This window comes from Zootoca vivipara, chromosome 9 (assembly GCF_963506605.1).
Source record: "Zootoca vivipara chromosome 9, rZooViv1.1, whole genome shotgun sequence".
NCBI lineage: Eukaryota > Metazoa > Chordata > Lepidosauria > Squamata > Lacertidae > Zootoca > Zootoca vivipara.
In genome coordinates this window covers 241263-248827 of record NC_083284.1, presented here as the reverse complement: position 1 = coordinate 248827, position 7565 = coordinate 241263, and positions in this window count along the sequence as shown.

Sequence of the window (7565 nt, the reverse complement as noted above, 5' to 3'; positions counted from 1 at the left end):
GGAGAAGGAGGGTCTGCTCAGGGGGCAGGGAGGTGGAATGGATCATAGCGTGCAAGTGTGTATGTAACTGGGGTAAGGTTGTGCATAAGGCATAGAATAGAATTTAAGTTGGAAGGGATCCTGAGTCCACAGAGCTGTATTGGTGATAGGCAAATACTTAGACCGTAGAAAACGTAATTGGTAGATAGGGCTCTGTGTGATGTCATTTCCCCCAGGAGCATATAGTACTTCCTGTTCCTCTCTCTCTCTTCCTGTGAGCAGCCATGCTGGCAGACTTGTCCTTGCTTGCATCAGGCAGATGCTTGGAGATACTTGCAAATGTATCTTGCCTGCAAAGGTTTTGACTGCTGCTATTGCTGTGAACTATGCATGATTATAAAGTAAGTAAAAACAAAATAAAAAAATTCCTTCCAGTAGCACCTTAGAGACCAACTAAGTTTGTCATTGATTGGTATGAGCATATCTGAAGCAGTGTGCATGCACACGAAAGCTCATACCAATGACAAACTTAGTTGGTCTCTAAGGTGCTACTGGAAGGAATTTTTTTTATTTTGTTTCAACCACGGCAGACCAACACGGCTACCTACCTGTAACTATAAAGTAAGTAAATCATGTTTTAAACTTACTTCCCAGGTTGTTGTCTGATTCTTTCAAGAAAAGAAGAGCCAGATGTCTTCAAAGCTGGACTTGCTTAAAACAAAGTTCTACAGCACGGCCTAATCCTTATGCTTTTAATTCTGCTGCCAAGGATGGGATTTGGAAATTCAGCGTGTTAGGGAATTTTATGGGGGGGGGGCACCCAAACGAGGCTTCATTTGGGAATCAAGATTGGCACTAATGCCCTCAAGGGGACCCCATTTGATCCTACAACACCACTCTAGTATCGCACCAACACGAACCCCTCAAGATCAAGCCCTGAGTAATAAAGGCTCCCTTTCCTACCCTTTCTCTGTTGCCTGAGACTCTATGTAACCATATTTCTTTATGAATGAATACAGTGTATCTTTATTTCTAAATGAAACCTCCTTTTTGCGACTCTGGCCAAGGGCTCTCAGGGATGCAGGGAACAGCCATAATCCCTTAAGCAAGAGGTCAGGTAGCCAGGGTGGTGCTCCTCTGCATATCCATAATCCATTCAGGTACCATCTCCTGCCATTCCCAACCCTCCGAAGCCAGAGGCAATACACACAACTGGACCCATTGTTTCCCCCACCAGATACTCAAGGATCCCTTCCCAGATACTTACTGGTACTTGCTTAACAATGTCCTGGGACATCCTTATGCTAATCCTGCTTACCTCCTGTTTACCTGTATGCTAATGCCCCTTGCACCTTCCCCTTTTCTGACGTTTTACCCTGTCACAAGTGATGTATGTATGATGCTTTCGATGTGCATTATGGGATGGTGGTGGGAAGTTTTAAAAGTTCCTGCAGCCCTGTTCACGGTGTTCAGTCTGGCATTGAACCTGCTGCGCAGTAATAAACCTTGCTGTTTGCTCCGGATCATGGCTGGACTCCTTCCTTTTATACTCCGCAACGACCACAGGCCCTTGCCTGATGAGCTGGGTGGCTGAGCATTCTCGCACCCAGAATTTTGCCCTAACAAGCGCACACAGTGGGTGCCTGGAAGGGTAAATTGCAGTTAATATACCCTCTCCTACCCATTCAAATCCACCCCACATCGAGGTTGTGCAGGTTTCCCGAAAGAGTCATCTGTTTGACCAGGGGAGAGGCGCTGGCCTAGATGGGCCTGATCCAGCAACTGCAGTACTCAGTTGCTTTGAGTATTACTGTGCTCAAAGTTGGGTGGGGATGCTGATGGTGCCCCCCCCCAAATATACTTAGGCAGCCTTCACCTTTCAGCCTCTCTGCCCCTCCAGGGTGAATGTTTTGGTGGGTGGGGGCGGGGGCTTTTGCTTCTGCCCCCTCCCTGCTGCTGCCCCCTCAAGGGAGATTATCTCCCTGGGAAGGCCAGCTGCTCTGCTAAAGTCCAACGCAGCCATGCCCCAGTAGAGAGAGAAGCCCGCTGCCCCCTTTCTTGCCAGCCCAGCTGCCCCCTTTGCCCTGCCCTCGAAGTTCACCCCCTTTTTCCTCTCCCCTCCCAACCAGGCCTCCTTAATTTGCTGAAGAGGGAACCGGTGTCGGCGGAAGGCCGGCAGCTGCATGGCATGGAGGGGGTGGCCGGGAGGTGAATGGGCCAGGCTGGGAGGGTGGTGGTGGTGGCCTCCGTCGGTCCCCGCGAGCTGCTCTTCGGCTTCCTGTGCTGGGGAGGAGGCCGGGCAGGGCCCCCGGTTGCCGCCTGGAAGGCGGGGGGGTCCGAGGAGCGCTTCATGCGGTTACGACGTGTCTGATTGAGGCAGGAGGCGCCAGCCGCTCCCCCGGGAGCGCAAGGACCCAGCGCACGGCCGGCCTAATGCAATCTGCGGCCGCCGCAATCCAATTAGCCCAGAATTAACCCAGCCGAGAGATGAGGGGGCCGGGCGGCTGTTCCGCGCTTGCCCTGCGGGAGCCAAGGAAGTGGGTGGGGGCCGAGGAGATGGCCAGGCAGGCCGCGGCGCGCTCGGGGTGCGGCTCGTTGGCAGGGCTGCCAGCAGCTGCCGCAGGTGGGCGCCCCCTCCCTCGCCCAAAGACGTGAAATAAGGGGGGGAATCGGGGCGCTGCCCCTCGGGGTCCTTCGAAGGACACTTCGCCCCCAGCCTGTGGAATGCAGTCGGAAGAAGCGCCTTTCAGGATGAAGTTGCCTTGGGGTGAGGGTCCGAATGGATGGCCTCCAGGAACCCCCTGGCAGAATCAGATTCGAGCTATGGCCGCCTGGGTTCTTGCGTTCACCTGTCACCTTAGTCCCTTCGGATATCCTCCCATTTTCAGGCCAGAAGAAGAGGAACCCGAAAGTGGGGAGGTTTTGCTTGGCCCTAATAAAGAGAGAAACCCCCATGTAGTGCAATGGTTAGAGTCGTGCAGGCTACTGAACCCTCGCTTAGCCACGAAGCTTCGAGGCCAGTCGCCATTTCTCAGCCTAACCTACCTACCTCGCAGGGTTGTCGTGAGGATTAAATGGGGGGGGGGGTTGAGCCATGCACACCAACTTGATATCCTTGGAGGAAAATTATGTGGTTTATAAATGTAATCAGAATTTGTTGGCATCAGTCAAATTATTATTATTATTATTATTATTATTATTATTGTTATTATTCGTATCATAAGATCACAGGATGGTTACAATATAAAAACACAGAATACATCTCCTAAAAACAAACACAATATTTCCCCTAACTAAATGAAGGCTTTGGCTTTGGGGGTTTTCCTAAAGTGCTGTGGCGGCAACCTGCGCCTGAGGACTAGCCTTGACTCGCTGCTTGGATTTCCGCGTCCCGGTGCTTCTCTCCGGCGCTCTCCCGCACAAGACGCGCAACACCCACCCAGCACAGAAGTTCTCTTCTGGCCTTCGTGAGAACCTGCGAGGGATTCAATCTCTCTGGTCTCGCTCAGGCGGGCAAACCTGATCAGCGGCGGCGGAGGAGGACAGGCTGGGGGCGAAGGGCGCGCGCGCGCAAGTGTCACACTCGGCAGAAGTGGCGAAAGAGCGACGGAGAGAGAAAGTCGCGGCAGCCGGGAGGAATTCAGCGCCAACCGGGACAGGTTCTTCCTTTGCCAATGAATCTACAGGCCATTTCTGCAGCCGAGCCCCCTCAGCCCCCTCCTCGCTACGCACCCATCCAGAGCTGAAGTTGACCTTAATATAATACCCTGTTGGGGGTGCGCCCTTGACCCTTGATATCATTCTTGGAGACTCTGATTACAGGTAGGTAGCCGGGTTGGTCTGGCGTGGTCGAAACAAAAAATAAAATAAAATATTCCCTTCCCCCCAGTAGCACCTTAGAGACCAACTAAGTTTGTCACTGGTATGAGCTTTCGTGTGCATGCACACTTCTTCAGATACACTGAAATAGAAGTCCCCAGACCCTTATATACAGTATAGCAGGCGGTTGGGCTAAATGACCTTGGGGTCAGGGACTGTCTAGGAAACCTGGAGGCCTTTCGTTCTCTCCTCTCCTTCCCATGCAGAAACAGCCGCATCTGAAGAAGTGTGCATCATGCACACGAAAGCTCATACCTATGACAAACTTAGTTGGTCTCTAAGGTGCTACTGGAAGGAATTAATATTATTATTATTATTATTATTATTATTATTATTATTATTATTTGTTTCGCCTTCAGTGCAATCTGACTTGCACCGCCACACTCCCGACAGCCCCCCTACCAGCCCAAGTGACCATTGTCCTCCCCTTTTACACTGGAGAAGAAGCGGGAAGGCGGAGACAACAGGTCGTCGAGGTACAGGCCGAGTACAGGTGCCCTAAACTGGTAAATTGACGCGCAATCGGGGCCAATGGCATTCGACGCTGTCACCTTTGCAAAGTCGCTGTTTTCCCGAGGCGAGACCGTGGGCTCAAACGCTTTAATAAGCCGCGGGCCTCGCTGGAGACCGGGCGGGAGAAACTACGCGCCGGATGCGACGCCTAAACGCCCTAAAACACAGAAATGCGTCCAGCCTAGTCAGCTAGAGAGGAAACAGGGACATCATCCTTTGCTGTTGGTCATGATTTTGCAGAAGGGCAAGTGCCATCTAAAGAAACAGATTCCATTTTGCAGGGAATAGTAAGTGGAACTGAACTAGATCGCGCGTAATAAGGTTCCTCTCCAGCTCCCTCCGAGCTTCCAACTGAATAAAGCTCGTTCCCACGAATTCGGGAGACTAAACACATGTCTGAGCCTTAAATGAAGTGTGCCTTTCAGAATCGGGGCCCTTCCCCGCCGCGTGGGGCACTTTGCTGGCGGGAGAGCGGGCAGAGGGGCACAACCCCACAGGGCACCCTTCACGCGGGCAGAAGAGGGCGGATATTAAATACAGTAGAACATTTGTATAATCGATGCTCCGAAAACCTCTGGATCCTTCCAGCATAATTGCCTCCCTGTTTTTCACATCAAACCGATTCATGAGCGAGATGAATATACTGTATTACAATTATGATCGACTAAAAGCTGCCGGATCAAACAGGGCCAGGCGGCAGATTTTTAAAATGCTGTATACATTTAAATAAAAGCGACCATTCGCTCCGCTTAAAGGGAGGAACCATTTATCAGCAAGACATCAAGAAAACAGTGGGCTTCTTGTTTCAGAATGAAATGTGGCTTTTATTTATATTCTATATTTTATTATACATGCCGTATATTATATAGGCATATTATACATAAACATTTATTATATGTGATCTTTGAATAAAGGGCAGTATAGAATTATTATTATTGTTATTATTATTATCATCATCATCATCATCATCATTTCAGGTGTGTGCAAGGGTGATCTAAGATTAATCGATATATTACCAAAATCAATATACAGTACTATAGAATGTGAGCCTTAGTTTGGATTTATCTCTGAAGAGAGTTCATTTCATAGAACTGTAGAGTTGCAAGGGACCCTGAGGGTCACTTATTTGTTTTGTTTTTGGATACTTGCTTTGGGGTAGTGAAAACACACACACACACACACACACACACACACACACACACACACACACACACACACACACACACACCCCTACTAAACATAATAAAATGCTTTTGTCAGCTGGGGTGGGAGGACAAATAATAACTAGTCTAGAAACTTGTTTCTAGAAGATAAGAGCTGAATCTTGTTAGATATTGCAACACCTGAAGAGCTGATCTGATTTTTACGCAGAAATAATAATAAAAATTCAACATTAGAAATAAATTTTCAAACGTTTAGTTGCAGAAGTCAGTTTCCAATGTGACAAAATAACAAGATACATTATTTTCAATTTAAAACTTTCTTCCACTGGTCCCCCGGTGAGCCTTTAAACTTATTTTACTAAAAAAAAAACTTTCCAGCTAAAAATCAAAATACGACGTCTCCTTCTTCCTCCTGCGCGCACCCGGCCAACACCCAAAGACCAAGGGCTACGTGCAATTCTGCGTGTGTCCGCGTGATGTAAGCAGCTTTATTTGGATATATATACAACACCGACAAACATCCTCAGGTTTCAGCTCCTCTCACCGCTGCCTTGTGATTTAACTCGTGATCCAAGCCCCCGGTAACTTGGTCACAAGGTAGCCTATCATCACACCTTAGTGGGGTCCCTTTGGAAAAATACCGGCTACACGCCTAAAGCACTTGAACAAATATACAACTAAAATATAGCATTTTATGTGACACTCAACATAATTTCAGCAGATCTCGCCTCCCAGACCCAGAGGGTCCTCCGCCGTCCGAGATGGATTTCAGACACAGTTCACATTTCCGTCAGGCCGCGTCAGCCGCCGCTCAGTCAGTGCCGGGCCCTGATCCTGCGCGGAGGCGCTGCCTCCAGTCAGAGGCACACCGAGTGCCAAAGCCCCGCCCGGGTTGGTGGCCCTTGGCGACTCGCCCTTTCCCGTCCCTCCCTCGCCGCTTTAGTCCCGCGCTCCCGGCTGGTGGAAGCAGCCCCTTTGCGCAAGAGGAGGCCGCACAAACTTGGCTTGGCTTACGAATATACGCGCAAGTTGAGCCTCAGTGGGAAGAAGGAGACGCCCAAAAGGGCAGACAGAAGCGGACCCCCCCCCTCCCCGTTTCAGGTAAGGCTGGCCGCCGAGCTCGTTCAGAAAACTGGAGCCGCCGTTGAGAAAACCGGGAGCGCGTTCCGTCAAAGCGGGCAAGGCAACTCCGGCTGCACAGAAAACGGCCTGCGAGCGAGAATTGGGAAACATTTAAAAAGTTTTATTTTATTTGTTTTAAGGATATTGACAGACTGGAAATGAATACCCCCCCCCCCCCCAAAAAAAATCCTTGCCATTCGCCGTAATCTCTCGTTGTGCCTTTCAAGTTTTGGATGTGAAATTTTATGCCAAAACTTTTTTTATTCAAATGGATAAAGGTTGTTATCAGTCCTGCTGTGGAAAGAGAGGGGTGTGTGTGTGTGTGAGGGCTTCCCAGTTTTGGCAGCACGACTCTGAACTAATCTTCCAAGAGTCTTCCAAGAGAAGACCGAAGACCTGCCTCGTGGCTCTTCAGAAAGGCTTTCGGAAAGGGCTGAGGTGGGTCTGCTCTTCCACTGACAGCAACCTCCTTCTCAAGCTGTAAAGGTAAAGGTAAAGGTAAACTCAAGCTATAGGGTGGTGTTTATATTGATGCTTCTAGAATTTGTAGATTATGTCATACTCTTTAGAAGTATTGCCTTATAGTATTTTACAATGCCATAAGCGGTGTGTGTGTTAAAAATGATGTAATCAAGCCATCAGTCACATGTCAGTTGTCAAATGCTATCTTCCAATATCGACCATCATGATCCATTACTGATGTCTTGGTACCATTTTTTTTAAAAAAGCAACGGCCTCTGAGAACGGACTTATGGAACTGGACTGTCAGGTAGGAGCAGAAGCTCTGAAACCAGATCAAAATGCGTCCAGAATGCACAGGCCATTGCTGTATCAGGAAAATTAACAAGGAGATTACTAATACAAATGATGTAGACCACTTTGTTGAAATATGGCATCCTTTTATAAAAT